Consider the following 16,876-nt stretch of genomic DNA (forward strand, 5'->3'; position numbering starts at 1 on the left):
CACTTCAAACACCATCCAGCCCTTTGAAAAATCAGTTCATTTATTAATGTTCCTGTTAATGTTCCTTCTGCACTCTGTTCACAGGATTGCCACCTGGATTGGTCAGACCATGGCTTCTCAATCCTACGCAAGTAAGGATGAAGAACAGTCCTGAAATGCTCTAGGAGAGACAGAAGGATCTGGTGGTGGGATGCAGAGGTCTGGAGTCTCTCACCACCTCTGCTAGGTATGTGCTCTCCAGTTTTGGGTGAGTCTTGGCTCCTTCCTCTTTCCGTCAAGGCTGGGAGACTGCTCAGACACACATGCATGCCACTTGTTGGCTGTAATTATGACTAGCTTCATGTGGTTCTGGGACTGGTAGAGTTTATAAATTCACAGTGCTCCAATGCTAGTTCCTACTCACTGGCATGTGCCTGAAAGCCAGTAAAGGTCTTGGATCTGCTGTGCTCTGGGGCGTTACCCTGTCTGACAAGAAATATTCTGGGCTGTGAGCTGGAGGCAGGTACAGAGCTGCACTGAGATTTTTTTCAGGAGTCTGTCTCTGGGTTCTCTGAACATAAGGGTATGCGGGGTCCATGCCTGCAACTCAGATTCCCCACACAGCAACTGACCTGCACATTCCCCTTTCTGGGTTTGGAGATCTCTGCTTTCTTGATTTGAAAATGCTCTTTATAGCAAAAGAACCCAACTATGTTGTCTTTTTTCCCGTTCCGTGGACAGACACAGTGCAAGCAGAGTAAGCATGAATTGCACCACACTTGCTGCTCACCAGCTGGCCAGGGGAGAACAGTGCTTGCTTCTGTCTGGACTGCAGGGCTGGAAAGGTGAGGCTAGCAGCAGGAGTCAAGACAAATAAGAGCCTGTTTTTGATTTGCCATCTGACCCCTGCCAGCTCAGAGCACCCTGTCTGTAATCGTGACCTAAATTAAGCCCAAATGCCATCAGCAAGGCTGTTGCTTTCTCTCACAATGCAAGTGTTTCCAGGTACCTAGCCAGAGATTTATAATCCACCTCTAATTACATTCTTGTTTGTGTCTGCTGTCATGCTGGCTTGGTCTTTCTGTGGTTTGTTAAGCCCAAGAGCATGCCTGGCCCTTTGTGCTCCCAGCCTGTATGCACAGACAGCAAGGGGCATCCATGGCTGACAGCTCAGCTGCTGGGGGAAACCCGCTGTGCTGGGCTGTGTGTCTTTAGTAGCCCAAATATCATGGGAGACATTTTGGCTTGTTAAATTCTTGACTGCACAGGTCTGCTGTCCACGGTAGTTCACTTGATAGAAATAGCTCTGGCAGCAGCCCAACAGCAAGAACAGTGTTTTTCTCTTAAATGTGAAAGGAGACAAAGGCTTGGTGTTCCCTGCCCAGCCAACTCTTGCCTTTTCAATGGCAGATGACCAGCATCTTTCTCTAGCTGAGCTTAGGTGCAGTGTTGTTGCTATGAAGCTGAAGATTAGATCCTTGTAAACTAAGTCTGGAACTGATTACCAGTAATTAGCACAGATTCTGCAGTCAGGGTGCTGGAAGGACCAAGATGCAGTAACGTGCCTCGTGATGCCACACATGGTTACACAGTATTAGCTATCACAAGCCTTGTCCTGCTAGGCAGTGTGCTGGGCAAACCCTTTGTGAGAAGTCAGTGTCTTGTCCCATAGGACTTACACGCCGAAAGTAAGCTTTTGTTCTGAATTACCATGCCTCTCCCCATAAATACAGGAACAGTTTCTGAAGAAATGCATCTGGGTGTATGCAAAACCATTGGCTTCTTTAAGGAGCAAAACAAAGTCTTCATTTGTGTGCCACATGCTGATTCCCTTCTGCCACTCTGTGCCAGGTGACACCACCGTAAGAAGTGACTTAGACTTCCCAAAATTGCTATGGAGGAGAACAGTAGTCCATATTACTGCAAAAGCAGTTCCAAACATAATCTATGCTCTATCCTGCCCTTTGTTTGTCTGCTGTGTTTTCTCCATGTGCCAGTAGTTCTTGAAGTCTGTGCTATGATTATGACATTGGGGCAGACAAGCCAGGCAAATACTTTACGCACACACGCTCCGAGCAAACCAGACATCCGGTATTTAGAAATAAACAGTGTAAAGAGATTTGGGAAATTCATTGTTCATGCCAAGACATTTAAGAGGCATCTTGGTTCAAGTAAAAACCTCAGCTCATTTCCATTAATTTTTTTCACTTTGTTTTTTAACTGTTGAGTTAAAGTTACTTCAAACCAAAATGGATCATTTATGTTTCCAGTTCATCAAAATGAAGGTATTTTATCTTCCACTTACATTTCAAGGTGCTAATTTTCACCTAAATATTTTCTCTGTCAATGAACAAGCATTTTACTGATGGCAAAATGTTTTGTTTAAGTTTCTACCCATCAGTAGTAATTCACAGAATTTAAAGCTGGCAACTCTTAAACTACTGGGTTCAGTTTCTGAGGAAGAAAGACCCTCCTCCACTACGCAACACCTGGCTTAGCAGTGGTTGGAGGGAGATGATGCCCATTTGAGAGACGTGTCAGACTCCACTGCTGTCTCCTGTCTGCGTCACCAAGTGGCACCCAGAGGGCTAAAATCTAGAGACACCATAGTCTGTAGACTGGACACTATTGGTCTGCAGTCCACTAAATTTGGATCCAATCCAGTCTGTTTGCTGGTTTGCTTTAGGGTCAGCAGTCATTAAAAGCGATGAGAATCTTGGAGTGAGACCCAGTTAGCTATCACTAAACACAGGAGTACAAAAATGGTGAAATTATTTCTTTTTAGCAGTAAAGTATGGTTGTATTGTGCATCTGTCCTGAAATGTATGCTTAGTTGTGGGATTGTGGTTTGTCTTTGGTCATGCTGTATATTTTTGAAGAGGAATTGAGGCCAATGGTATATACTTTCTCGTATGTATTCTAGATTTATGTGGAATGGATTTGAGAAAACATGACAGATGGGAAAGAGATGGATGTTTTTTCCATGCAGTTTGGCAGTCCTTTTACCTGCTAGCAGCTTAAATGATGGAGGCTGGGTGATGACCAGGCATTAACACTTTCTGCTGCTGTGAGTGCTTTTCAAGAAGGGAGCAATTACTTCAAAATCTGCTCTCCTAGTAGTCAGGCTAGTATTCAGAATCTAACTCCTAGTTCAGATTAGTTTGGATCACCCATTTTCACCCTGCACACCATTTGCAAAAGTGCTCATTGCTGATCAAGACCCAATTTCTGCCACATTTGCACATACAAGCTCTCCAACTCTGTTTGTAAATAGGGCTGGGTTTTGATTTTTGGTCAACAACATGAGAATAGTCTAGAAAGTTCAGGTTCTGAGTGTGTCTGGTGTTTGTTAGGGAGATTGCGGGCAATGGTTACTGTGTGTTATTGGCACAGCTGAACATCAGGAACTGGAACCACTTACTCCTGTAGCCCTAGAGGATGTATCTGCCCTCTGTCTGGGAATGAGGAGAACCTCCCTTACCCCAGCAGAGAGACGGGCTGTAACAGCTGGGGCTAAGCGAAGAGGGACTCCTCTCCAACCACACTGGCCATGGGTCACTGGATGCTTTGAGAGGATTCGACTTGCTGAGAGCAGAGAAGTGCGGAATGACACAGCGGTTGTTTTTACTGATTTCCTTGCCTAGATCTCCTGCCCTCTTCAGCCTCCTTCCAGGCTCCTGTAATGCTGCTGGGATTCTGCTTTTGGAGGCAGAAGAAGAAAGTAATTTCAAGAAACTTGACAGCTTCTTTTTAAGAGAGAAGCTGAAGGGTGACACTTAAACCCTTCAGTGCATGAGATTTTCATTGCAATCAGGGTAGGTCTTATAGAGTCACGGCACCTGCAGGAGGCTGGGGGGACACCATGGCAGCATCCTTGTTTGCGTTTTGTCTTGGCACCTCTTCTGAATGATTCAGGTACCTCGCTGCCCTGGAAATCTCCTACAATGTCTCTGGAGGCAGCAGTACTCTAGTACCACATTTCATGCAATGAAAACAGCTGCAAGTGGCACATGCAGGGCAGATGGCTTATTGTTTATTGAGCAATATTAACTTTATTGATTAGGAAATATCTCCAAAATATCACTGGGAAATACCTCCAAAAAACCAGAAGTGTAGGAGAGAAGCGCAAAGTGGAGGTTGTAGGAATCCTGGATTGGTACATTTGTTGCGTGCAAGATGTACTGTTGAAAGAGACGATGCTGACAGAGATGTCTGCAGTTCCCTGCGTGCTTCCAGGATATTTGAGTTGAATTCTGCCAAGGAGAACTTTTCATCCTGCAAGCCTGGGCTCTTCTGTGGGGCTGTTGGCAGTTATTAAAACACAAAACCCTTCTTGCCTACAAATCCGTGTGCTTGATCTTTCCAGCCCAAATCCTACAAGTAACATGCACTTGTCCCCAGGGCAGCTTGCTCAAATAACCACAGCTCTGCCGGAAAAAGGGCCATTTGGGCCTCAGGGAATCGGGAGGAGAGGTTGAATTATTCCCAGCATCCAAAGACCAAGAGGTTCCTTCTTCTTCAGCAAATGTTTTCAGTTCCCACTTGGTGAATTATTGCTAGGGATTTTTTTCCCTTCAGTGTTTCCATGAATGTGGTTGAGGCTCTGATCCAGGAAATGGGGGGGGGGGGGGAGGAACCTCTGAAAAATGTATCGCACCATTTCAAAACTCAAGTGGAATTAATTAAATCCAAATTTCAACAGTGTGTCCAAAGTTGAGCTGGGCTCAAGACACACTTCAGAAGGTTTGATTTCAAAACAATCCCTTTGCGCACATGCACATAATTTAGGGAGGTTTCTGTGTATCCAGTACAAGGCAGGAACAGGGAGCTGCTGGGTACCTGAGCTTAGAGGGAAAGGTAGTATTCGCAGGCCAGCCTGGAGAAAACCTTTTTCTGCCTGATTCAGTTTATCCTAATCCTCTGCTCAGCAAGCTGCAGACTGGAAAAAAGAGTCAGGAAATAGTGTTGTGGAAAGGAGAGCCAAACCATTTGAAATGGAGATGCTGTGGCTGGTACACTCACAGTTCTGCTTGCTGGAGAACTAAAAAGAAGTAAAATAGCTAAGGGATGGTAGAGAAAGCATTCAGAACATCAGGCTTGGGCTGAGGAAGTTTGGCAATGAAAACTTTTTTGATCGGTGCGGGATGCAAGTGTTTTCCCAGCTCCACCACTGAAGTGGGGTTATCTTGGGGCTCTGAGTGCTCCCATCCTTCCATCTGTTAAATTAAGATAATGTAATTTACTGCCCCAGGGAAAACACGATGGATTTTGAAAAAATAATACTAGTAGGGCGGATCTTTCTCAGATGTTTTTCAAATATGCCAAATTCTTTCCTCGTTTTCATGCATGTGTCCCAGCTAGCTGTAAGAGAGCTGCATATGGGTCAATGAGGAGCAAACCTGGCTCTTTAGTATAGTATTTTAACAAATTCTTTCTGTCGTGCCTGTTCCCTGGTTTTTCACTCCTTGGGGAGGAAACCAGCATCTCTCATTTGCTTTTGCATTGTAGTGGTGACCTGGGAGAAAGTTGAGGGAGAGGACTACTTCTGCGTGGAAGATCAGTTGTGCCTCTTCAGTCTCTGCAAATGGGGAGATTTTGCATTTAGAGCTTGGGAACAGGGGTTGTTCTACCTAATTTCTGCCAAGCAGCAACATATGTTGCCAATATTTTTCCTGTGGATGTTCTGCCTGGACAGGTATTCTGTGCATGAAGGTTCTGATGTGGCTACAGAGTCCAAAATGTCTCATTTTCTATGGAAGTTCAAGTTCACTGTGAGCTGATAAAGTCTGTTGGAGGAGATGAGAACTGAAGCATTTCTACAAGCCGCTGTTTGAGAGAAGGGAAACAATAGAATTGTGCTGTGCAATGAGGTTTACAGACTTCAACCTCATCACTACAAGTTTTATTTGTACATGTAAGTCATTGCTACACAGACGGCATAGCAGCAGCTGTACCTTGAAATACTGTGGGGTTTATTGGATGGGGATTACATGTTGCCTGAGCAGGCTCAGAATCCCAGAGTCATGCTTGAACCCTGGAATTAAAGGAACTGAATTCAGTGCTCTGACGGGTCTGGGAATCTATCTTGTTGAACTCAATAACAGCTAGACCTGCTGGTACAACAAGAGTATTGAGGGATGAGAAGGATGCATTTGTTCCAAAGACCTCCCAGCCAGATGTTACCCCTGCTATATTGCATACGGCTTTCTTCAGGCATGAAGTTAACACTGAAACCTGAGCCAACTGATGATAAGAGCTGGCAAGCGCTAGCTGGGTCTGTGTGGCATTACCCATACACCTTTTCCTGTGGCTCCAGTATCGGAAACACATTAACAGTGATTCAGTAGACGTTCAGGAGCTCAACCAATATGAGGGCCAGGTGAACATTTCTCCCTGTGAAACGGCTACTGACAGCCTGTTTGATGCTCCAAGCCTTTGGTGGGTAATTAGCATATCAGAAATCCGTTTCCTCCTGCTTCCTTCTGCACTTCATCAGCAGTGCTGCAAGGCATGTTGCCTGGTGCCGCATGGCAGCAGCATGACCTGAAACAGCATGATGAAATTGCCTAGGCACTTTGTTTTCAAGCTGAAGAAATTCCCTTTCTTCTAGGTTTTTTCTCTTATCAACAGCTCAGGGAGATTTGGCTTTGTTTTCATAGTGTGAACGTGTCTGGTGGAGCCGGACCCTGCAGCACGATGGAACGCTAAGCAGATGGCATCCAGACTCAAACCCTGCACAGACTGTGAGTCTCCCAGCTCAGCCAGTGTCACCAGTCAGGTAAGAGGGAGCAGAGAGCTTTTGACATGGTGGAGGAACAGGGAGGGCTGTGCAGATTGCTGCCGGGTCCAGTGGAGTGAAGCAAGACACTCGCTTGGCTTTTGTCTCCTTTTCTGCATGTCTCAGCAGCGCTGAAAGGGCTAAACATTTCCTTGAAACCCCTGAGCCTCTGGTCCACAACCCCTCTGCAGCTGTGTTTGCCGAGGGCACAGTTCAGCCCCTCATCCTTCCAAACCACTGTCTCCCATTCTTCTTCTCTGTTTTGCTGCTGCTTCTCCTGAGAGTTGCTTCCTTTCTCATCCATGGAGGAGAGCATGTGCTGGATTACCTCAGGAGCAGATACAGTATCAGCTATTGCTTTCCCCACCAAGCCAACTCAGGAGGCTGCCATATGCCCTGGCACCCTACTATCCCTGCTTTCTGCTGGCACCTACTGGGCTCTCTTACTTTCCTGTTTGGTGAGGCCTCTCCTGTTAGTTGGCCCATGGGTGTCCTCTACCATTTTGCCTATGTACTCTGCACCCTGTTTTCTTGTGGGTTTTAAATGTCTTTCAGAGGTAAAAAGGAAAGGGAGGAAATTATATCAGTATAAAAATACAATAGTTTCATCTTTCTCTTTGTTCCTAGGATGCTTTCACAAGTGGCAAGCATACCCAGACAATTAACCTAGTGCACCTGCAGGGTGTAACTGTAAAACAGTGCATGACAGATAAAGATGTATCTTCCTTCCCTATTGTGCTGTGTTTTGGGGAATTTTTGGAACTCCTGCTTTTGCTGTATCAGGACCAGTTTCCCTACCTGGACCCCCAGGCATATTCTAGTGGACATGATAAAAGCAGATGCTATACATCTTACAAAAATTACATATTAGAATCCTCTTTTTCCCTCCTGTTCCTCTTTGGAGCAGAGGTAGCCAGAGTTGACAAAAACTCATAAACATGTGTCCTGGTTTCAGCTGGGATAGATTTAAACCACAACAACATGGAAGAAGAGTGGGAGAGAAATGGCTCACAGCACACTTGTTCCAGGAGGGCCTAAGCTGAAGTGGTTCAGGCCACATGTCACAGGTGGTGTGAGCAAGCAGGCAACAACCAGCCCATTTGAGAGTGCTCTCTACAACAAGACTGCTAAACAGGTCTCGCTTCCCACAAGTGTCCTTGTGCTGGGGTGGAGCACTCTGGGAAACTCATAACAAGAGCACATGCTGCTGCTTCAAGTGCTGGGGGCAGGAAACCTCTAGGTATAGGAGCAGTGACTGCTGCTTTATGTGTGTCTCTTTTGGCTGAGCTGAAGACTTCAGACTACAAATCCCCTACAGTTCTGGAATCTGGTTATCTGGCCCAGATACTCCCTGTCTCTCTGCCATTCTCTGTGCACCTCGCATCTTTCTGCATGCTTTCCAGTATCCTCTGTTTCTCTGTGGTATAAGCCCATATTCTTCTATCCAGGCTTACTATTTACATGAATGGGATTCAGCCTCTATGCAAAAGGCCCTACGGACATCAACCCTTAGGGGCTTTATTAGAACATATTAGACAGTCACTGCGCTATGGAACGGAGCCTGCTGAGCATGGCAGCCCACTTTGGGTTTAGCTGCCTTATGCAAATTAGAGCTGTGTTTTGCAGGGTATATGAGCTGTGCAGGGGCTGTGGGCAAAGAGCAGGAGCAACATGATGGACTGGGGTTTGTTTAATGTGTCTGTCCATATTGTTGTAATGAAGTTGGTGCCCAGTGCAATCCACGTATGTGCGCCATCCCCCGGCATCTGTATCTTTCTCACACACATGCACACTGATGTGGGGCCTTCCAGAACTACCTCCCTGGTACCCAGCTAGCCTCAGAGAAGGGACCTCAGCAGGCAGAAAGGATCCAGGCAGCAGCAACTTCTGGTTATGCAATAGGCAAACATTGTAGTAAATAACATGTGTAGCTTTGTTATTAAGCTTGATCTTGTTAGGGGGGCAATAAATGTTCTCTGTGATCATTTTTCTTGTAGAATATCAACACAGGATAAAATTGTGGCTCTGGCTTTGCTCTTCCTGCTCATCAGATCTCCATGCTGCTTCATGCCATGGCCTCAATCTGTTGCTGTTTGCCATGACAGCTGCGTGTCCCCCATTTCCATCAGACTCATTTCGCATGTGATAGATGCTCGTAGTTCTTGGGTTTGTCTTGTCGCTCTCCCTTCCCCTTCTCACTTTTTCAAAACTAACTTTGCAGCAAATTGTGTTTAATTTAAAAGGGATGGTTTGGGCAAGATACCTGTTCACTGGAAAGCAAAATCAGGGACATCTGGTATTCATTGACTTTTAAAGGCAGAGAAAAGACACAACTAAAATGCAGACACAGAGGATTTCCAGCTACTTTGGGGGGGATGTTATTTTAATAAATTAAACTCAGATAGATTTGTTCTACTTGCTCCCAGCCATAGGTTTGGATATAGTGTGGACTGGGCCGCTTGTTTAATTACGTACCACCAACAAACTAGCTTTGCTTCATGAAATATTTTTTTTCTCTCTGTTCATGTGCCTTTGTTTTCTCTGCACAGGATGCCTGCTTTAAGGCCTGAGGACACTTCCGGAGCCATCCCCTGAGTCGCCAGCCTCCATACTTCTGCCAGAAAAAACTGTTGTATCACATCCATAGCCAGGTATGTACACTGTATCTGGGGGAACTTGAGCTGGAGACAGAAAAAGCACTCGCCTCACCCAGAGTTTCTAGGCTGATTTACAACAAAAAGTCCAGAGAATCACTTGGTCTGGTTATCTGGACATACAGGTGGGAGTGAGAGAGATGCTCCACTTGAGCCGGCCCGGCCGTGTGCTGCAGAGGAGCTGAGTGGTGCCCTGATGGCCTGGAGCTGTGAGGCAGCTCAAGCAATCCCATCTAATCAGTAGTTGTAGAACAAAAAGCCAGCCCTTTCTAACGCTTCAAAACAGTAGAGCTTTATTTGAACTTGAAGAGAATAAATAAGTCTTTGGCATTATGTGGGGAGAGGAGACTGTGCTTCTAGCTGCCAGTAGTGCATACTTTCTAATTCAAGAAGGAGCAGCAAGGCAGATCCCACAGACAGCATCAGGCGTGAACCCAAAAAAATCCTGGCTTTGCCCATGCAGAGACTGAGAAGTTGGATCCTCTAAAACAGAGGCTACTTTATGAGTAGTCAGAAACTGGGCCACACACAAACTGGGTATTTGAGGGTAGCAGGGCACCGCTCTAGTTCTTTTGCTGAGGGATCTCCAGGCAGGTCAGCCTGGGCCATACAAGCCTCTGCCCCAGCAAGCAATAGATCACTCTGCAATGACCCCCTCGTCTGTACACAACAGGTTTTATCTCAGCTGCCTCAAACTCCCCACATCCCGACTGCTGGCAGTGGCAGGGTCTGTATGAGTGCAAAACCAGAGGTTTATGCAGGGCAGAAGTATAACCCTCCCCATGTTTCTCTCGCTCCCCTATTTGCCGTTTCTGATTGAATCCTCCACTCCTGCCGGATCTTCCCCTGGGAGCTGATTGAAAGAGCCTTAACAGTTTAATCCAAATTGCCCTCCAGTTCCCTGGTGATGCAATTAATTGAAAGCAAGATTTTTACCTCTTTGTTCTGCTTAGAAGTATCCCCTGGCCATGAGGCTCTCCTGCTATGAGATCTAAAAGTCACTGTGCAGGCAGCCAGTGGGTTGTACTAGCTTGACTTTCGAAGGGGATAATTCAGCAAGACATCAGGTACCCCAGTGTGGCAGTCCCAGCCTCAGTCTTTCTCACAGTTGTGGGCTATTGCAGTTTAGCATCAGGACTTGTTTCCTCCAGCACTGAAGCTAGTACTAGCAAACTTAAACATTTTTTCCGCACAATAGTCTGCAGTGGGAGAGGCCTCTAGTGCCTCCCCATGACAGATTTTCTGTTGAGAATTTCTATGAATCTGTTCTCCTTGCCACAGAATTAATCATAATTAGAGACAGAAGAGAGTCAGGCCTTTTCTAGAGAGAATGTGCTGAAATGTAGTGAATTGTACGTAAAAATATTATACCTGATACAGCCAAAGTAACTACAGAGACAAAACTTCAGCTGACAAAATTCTGAGGGCTGGATGAACTAGGCAAAACAGTGTGAGCAGGGGCTGAAGAGAGTGAGAGAGACTGTGGCACAGTGTACCTCGGTTTACCCATTTGACAGATGAGTAAGGGGAAGACTGGAGAGCTTAGTGCTCTGATTCCTGTTACCTGTCAGAGTTAGTTGTGAACAGGTTAGGAAGAGGTTTTAAGAATTTGATCCTGTTGCTGTAAGCTCTGACTGACAGTGTCCTCCTGCCCACATGACCCACAGCGGTGAGAGCAGACTGTGGCAGGTACTTTGCAGGTGGACTCTGAGCCAAGGCTGAATCCCAGTTTGGCTGCTTTTCCTTACAAAAAGGAAAGGCATGTTTTGGTTTTCCTGGGCTGTCTGCAGCTCCTCTCACTCTAGTCTGGGAGAGGTGCCAGCCCCTTCCAGTGCCTTTCTCCAGTGAGATTAATAACTCTACTTCCTTCAACCTGTCTTGAGCTCTCAAAATAGCATCGTCAGGTATGGCATGACATATTCTGTTGCCCTGCTGTCTGCTGCAGACACTGTCCCCTTTTTTTCTGCTTATACCTGCTCCAATTTCTACATAGCTTTTGGGACTGGCATCCTTTGTCATGTTAGAGGTGCTGCAGGGACCTGGGGATAAGAGAAGGCAACTCTTGCTGTGAGGGCACTGGAGTCTGCTATAGAGTGCTAATTCCCACAGCACTGGGATGCATCTTGGAGGGCTCCTAGGCACATCCTGGACTGGCTTCATTTTATTTAGCTACCAAACTTTCCTTGGCATTGGAGCACAACACATCTCATAGGTGGGTTTTCCCTGAGGTGGGAGACCCCATCCTTTCAGTCCCACTCAAAATGGTGAATTTGTGCAGACTATGAAGCAGATAGAATCACAAACCTTCCGTCTCTGTTTAACTACTGACTCTTAGCAAAGCCAGCCCCCTGCACAGGAGTGCATTAGCCCATTGGAACAGTGCTTCCTCAGCTCTCGACTCCCATCCAGGGCTCTGGCAGCCAGATGCCACCTCTGTTGCCAAGCTAAGCCTTGCTGTGCTGTATGATGGGACAGGCTGCTCAGCACGCAGCCAGAGATGGGCCTACTCTCACTCAGCTATTGAGCATCCGTGCAGCCACACTGGTTATGCCAACCTCCATGCTACACAGCCTCCGTACAGGCTCATATTTCCCCTCCAGAACTACCTCATCTTTTCATCCACACTGTCTCCCTATAAGAAGAGCAAATCCATGTTTGCCCCATCCTTCCCTTCCAAAAAACTGTGTCTGGACTGCTGATGCCCTGTAAAGAAAGTTAAATGACCCCCTGAAGAGACCGACTGCTAGGTAAACAACCTGGCCCAGCCCACTATAGAGCTCATTTGGCTGGTTTGGTCTCTTGCAGACTCTCTAAAAGACATCTCCCCCTCCCTCTTTTGTGTTCCTGCCAAGTGAGCTCTGCTGCACTGTGTCCCTGATCTTTTCTGACATTAATTACCCTTGCTTGGCTCGGACTGCCCTGTCTGTGGCCAGGAAACCAAACTCATGCCTGGAATCAAAGCCAGCTCTGGAGTTAGGAGGGAAGAGAGGGCGTCTGCTTCCTTGGATGGCCGACTGGAATAAGCAGGTGTCTCTGAGCCCTTCCTACCCAGGGGAGAGCTCCTAGAAGGATTTGCCCATTGCAGCCTAGGCTGGATCCGGCCAACTGCTGAGCACCTGCTGTACCTGCTGGAGTGGCTGAGCGTGAGGGTAATCAGCCAGCTTTGAATCTGTGCCCAGCATCTTCAGAAATGCACCAAACAGGCCCAGCACAAGCACAATTAGAAACAGCAGTAGGAATAAACTCTGGAGGAAGCCCATCTCCTTTCACATGTGACTTTTTAGGCCACTAATTTCAAAGGTTTCTTGGTGAAGAGTGGCTGGAAAGCTGCTGGGCAGAAAAGGAGCTTGGGGTGTTGGTCGACAGCCGGCTGAACATGAGCCAGCAGTGTGCCGAGGTGGCCATGAAGGCCAACAGCATTCTGGCTTGTATCAGGAATAGTGTGGCCAGCAGGAGTAGGGAAGTAATCATGCCTCTGTACTTGGCACTGGTAAGGCCGCACCTCAAATACTGTCTTCAGTTTTGGGCCCCTCAGTACAAGAAGGACATTGAGGTGCTGGAGCATGTCCAGAGAATAGTAACAAGGCTGGTGAAGGGTCAGGAGAACAAGACTTATGAGGAGCAGCTGAGGGAACTGGGGCTGTTTAGTCTGGAGAAGAGGAGGCTGAGGGGAGACCTTATCGCACTCTCTACAACTACCTGAAAGGAGGCTGTAGTGAGGCGGGTGTTGGTCTGTTCTCCCAAGTATCTAGCGACAGGACGAGAGGCAATGGCCTCAAGTTGCATCAGGGGAGGTTTAGATTGAATATTGGGAAAAATTTCTTTACTGAAAAAATGGTCGGGCATTGGACCAGGCTGCCCAGGGCAGTGGTGGAGTCCCCCTGGAGGTATTCAGAAAACTTGTAGATGTGGCACTTTGGGACATGGTTTAGCAGGCATGGTGGTTTTGGGGTGACGGTTGGACTTGATGATCTTAGAGGTCTTTTCTGACCTTAATGATTCTATGATTCATTTCACGTAGGTGTCCATGACCTCCCTGTCACCTCGAAACAGCCAGCAAGTAATATTGCTTCCAGCAGGGAGGTATGGAGTCCCAGCACCTCCCATCATGCAGCCTGTGACAGTATCACAATCCAAGGATGGATACTGCTCTGAAAGCACCACTGAAGACGTTCCTGGTAGCAGCCACATGCCCAATGCCACCCACCTTCCCAGACTGACAGTGTGTCTATGCAGGCAGAACTTTGCTGGCAGAGTTAAACACTGAATCTCTCGGCCTCTGTTGAGGGACTACGGTTCTGCTGCTGGGCTTTTGGAGACTGCCACCAGCAGAAATCAGAAGGAAGAGGGTAAGTCAGAGAAGGCTAAACACGGACATGGCATTGTTCCTGACACTCTTTCCGCAGTGTCCTGAAGTTCCCATCATACAGCCAAAGGAAACCAGCAGCACTTGGAGACTTTAACTGGCAACTCACCAGATACAAAGTCAAAATCTGTATTAACTCCTATGCTATAAACAGACAGAAAGGAAAATCCATACTTTCCTTGGAGAGAGCAGCAACATGTCTTAAAAGGAACATCTGTGTGCGTTTGCCACATCTTTGAGCCCTCGTCCAATATAAAGGGACCCACAAGGCAAAGTTATTTCAAAAATACAGCACCATCTAGTGCTGCATTGCAGCGTGTCACGGCAGGCAGCCGCCTGTCCCCACCTCGGCCCCCGCAGCGCTGGGCGTCCGCGGCTCGCTTTCCCTCCCCAGTGTAAGAGTATCTGCCGTTTGGAGTGGGCTTTGGTTTGGTTCGTGTGTCAGATGGCAGCGTGTTGTCTGAGGGCTGCCTGAACAAGTCTCTTTGTGCCTCTGTGTACTTGCAGCGTTCCAGCAGCCTGTTGCATAATTCATGGAGAAATTCTGTCAAAACTTCATCCAAACCCCAAATCATATGTGAAATGCAGCTGGAAACCATCTTCGCAGATCAGAGCCATTGTAAATATCCCTTCACCCTGTTCCACCACACCTTATGTTCCTCTGTATTAAAGGCCGGCAAAATTTCTAGTTGTGCAGAAGTTCTGCTGCTGAGTGACACAAATACAGCCAGTTATCTGAGCAGGGGCTGTATTGCTGTGCTCTGTAGAAGCATAGAAGTTGATGGATTATCGCTGAGAGTCCATGAGGGGTAAGAAAGATGATATCAGCAAGTTAAAGCTCACAGTTTAAAGCCTTTTTGCACTGGAAAATAAACTTCAGGAGGGTTGAAAACTGCTGATCTGAAGTATCTCTAAAATGGGGATTAGAAGTGCTGCAAACACCATTTATTAGGTGTAGAAATTGTTTGGCCGAGAGCAGAACTAGCTGATTATTACGGAGTTAATTTCGCCCACCTTCCCACCATCCCATCATAAAAAAAAAAACAAAAAACCAAAAGCCAGAAAACCCTTGGCTTTTTCCCATACACAAAAATCAAGGTTTCAGATTAAAAGCAAATTCTTTTTAAGTTTTATCAAGGATTCCTGCACTCGGTTAAGCCATGTAACATGGTACTAAGGGCTCCTGTAAATCAGAGCAATCTTTAAATCAAAGCAAGCTTACACTGCTCTACCCCTCCAAAGCCAGGCGCTATGAGGTGAAACCCTTGAGTTGTAGGAACATGGAAGGAGAAACGGGCAGGGCAGGAAATGCTTGCGTTGGTGCCATGTGATTGACCCTTGCTGTATAGGCAGGTTTCCTCCTGCTTTTCCAGGGAGCAGGAATGTTCTATGAAGACAACATAGTCTGGCGGTAGCTTTGTCTGATGTAACTATGGGTAGTATTTGAGACAAAAAAGTTTGTTCTGCAGTAACCAATACCACAATGGGGGATGATGCTTGAGAAAACCGTTTCTTTCGTAAGCGAGTGCGTGATACCTTTTCCCCCATTTATTTGACCATTTAACCCAAAGGCAAACGTATTGTTTCTTTGCACCAGGATCTGTTATTTCCCCTTTCCAAGGGGAGGGCCACCACCATCATGAAGGTGCGAGGATTTGGAAGCAGAGCTGCTTACTGTGTGCAAAAGGTGATGGTTTCCTCGTGACCCAACAAAATCAAAACTACAAAGTTTGGATAGTTTGGCTAGTTTGGAGCTAGCCCCAATGGCAGTAAAAATTAAATTGTCCATTTAGATTCTTTTGATTATTGAAACACATAAATCAGAAGTGTAGGAGCTTGCTTTCTATGACTCGCAGCAAAGGCAGGGTTGAAGGATTGCTATGAACTAGTTCTCACACAGCTGCACCTGAGACTGGAGGTTCTTGTCTCAGAGACCCAGGCCACAGTCACAAATGATTCAGCCTTGTAAATCCAGCTGGCCGAAGTATTTTAGTACTCAGCCATCAGGAAACACGTTTTGTAGGCACTATGGCACATGCAGATCTCGTTGGTCTTACCTCCACTTGTCAAATGAATGTCTCTTGCTGATTTTTTTGCACAAACAGGAGCTGCTGCCTCCACTGGAGCAGGCTGGACTCTAGGCTCTCGTAAATGCAGTGTCTGCCTAGCAATGTCATACCCTGAAGGAGAGAAGTTCCTAGGCCCTGCCAAGTATCAAACACCAAGAACGTGTGCCACGGAGACAAGGCCGCACAGCAGCTTCCATGTGTGGGCATTCCCACTGAGTTCTTCCCACAGGCAGTCCGAATTCAGCTGCTCACACACAGAGGGTCCTGGTAAGCTAATATCCAAACAAAAAGCGTTGGCAAGGCGTACTCTGTGTACCTCCCCTTAGCACCATCTTGGCCTTTCCTCAGTCAATGTGGGATTGTTCCCTGTGTTCACTCCTAGAGCTTTTATTTCTACCTCTGTCAGCCTAATTATGAATGTCCTAGCTGAGAGTGCTTTCCGTTTCCTTCATTTGCCAGGCAACCAAACGTCCATACATTTCCATGGGGGTCTGTAAACATCCCATGGTACATTTTCCTAATTAGAAAACAATGTCTGTAGTTGTGTTTACATTGCTATGCTTATTAGGAATTAAAATGCTGGGTTGGTTTTGTGTTATGTGCAACCTGAGATTGTACATTTGTGTGCTGTTAGGAGGAGTTTTTAATTATTTTTAAGAAATACATCTTGGGGGTTTCTTGGTTTCTGAATCAACACAGACAGAGGGTTTACAGCTAGCTATTGTATGAAATTACAGTTCACATGTTCCTTGTGAACTTTCCCTAAGTTTATTCAACTCCAACAATGCAAGCTGAGTTAAAGAAGAAAAATTTGCATGGTTCAGCAACGAGCCACCTCCTTGGGAGGCATTGTTTGTGAGCAAGCAGTAAGTTTCAGGTCAGTTGGGCAGAGCTAGTAACATGTGCCTTAAAGGCAATGAATATCTGTAAAAGGGGAATTGGAGGTTTCCCACATTTCTAGGAAGATCCATAGTATTCTAGAAGCATAAAGAGGGAATCCATGAGTTCATCAGTTCTGATCTCCCATGTG

The 16,876-nt window shown here is 46.5% G+C and overlaps 1 long non-coding RNA gene across 1 annotated transcript; it reads left to right on the forward strand.

The window, feature by feature from the left end:
- The first annotated feature begins 6,651 nt into the window (after nucleotides 1-6,651).
- On the forward strand, nucleotides 6,652-13,618 carry LOC142363069 (uncharacterized). The gene is made up of 3 exons (XR_012765460.1): nucleotides 6,652-6,757; nucleotides 9,307-9,408; nucleotides 13,433-13,618. It is a non-coding gene; the product is annotated as an uncharacterized LOC142363069 (long non-coding RNA).
- Nucleotides 13,619-16,876: the final 3,258 nt, after the last annotated feature.

The sequence above is a fragment of the Opisthocomus hoazin genome, chromosome 13 (assembly GCF_030867145.1).
Source record: "Opisthocomus hoazin isolate bOpiHoa1 chromosome 13, bOpiHoa1.hap1, whole genome shotgun sequence".
NCBI classification, from domain to species: Eukaryota; Metazoa; Chordata; class Aves; order Opisthocomiformes; family Opisthocomidae; genus Opisthocomus; species Opisthocomus hoazin.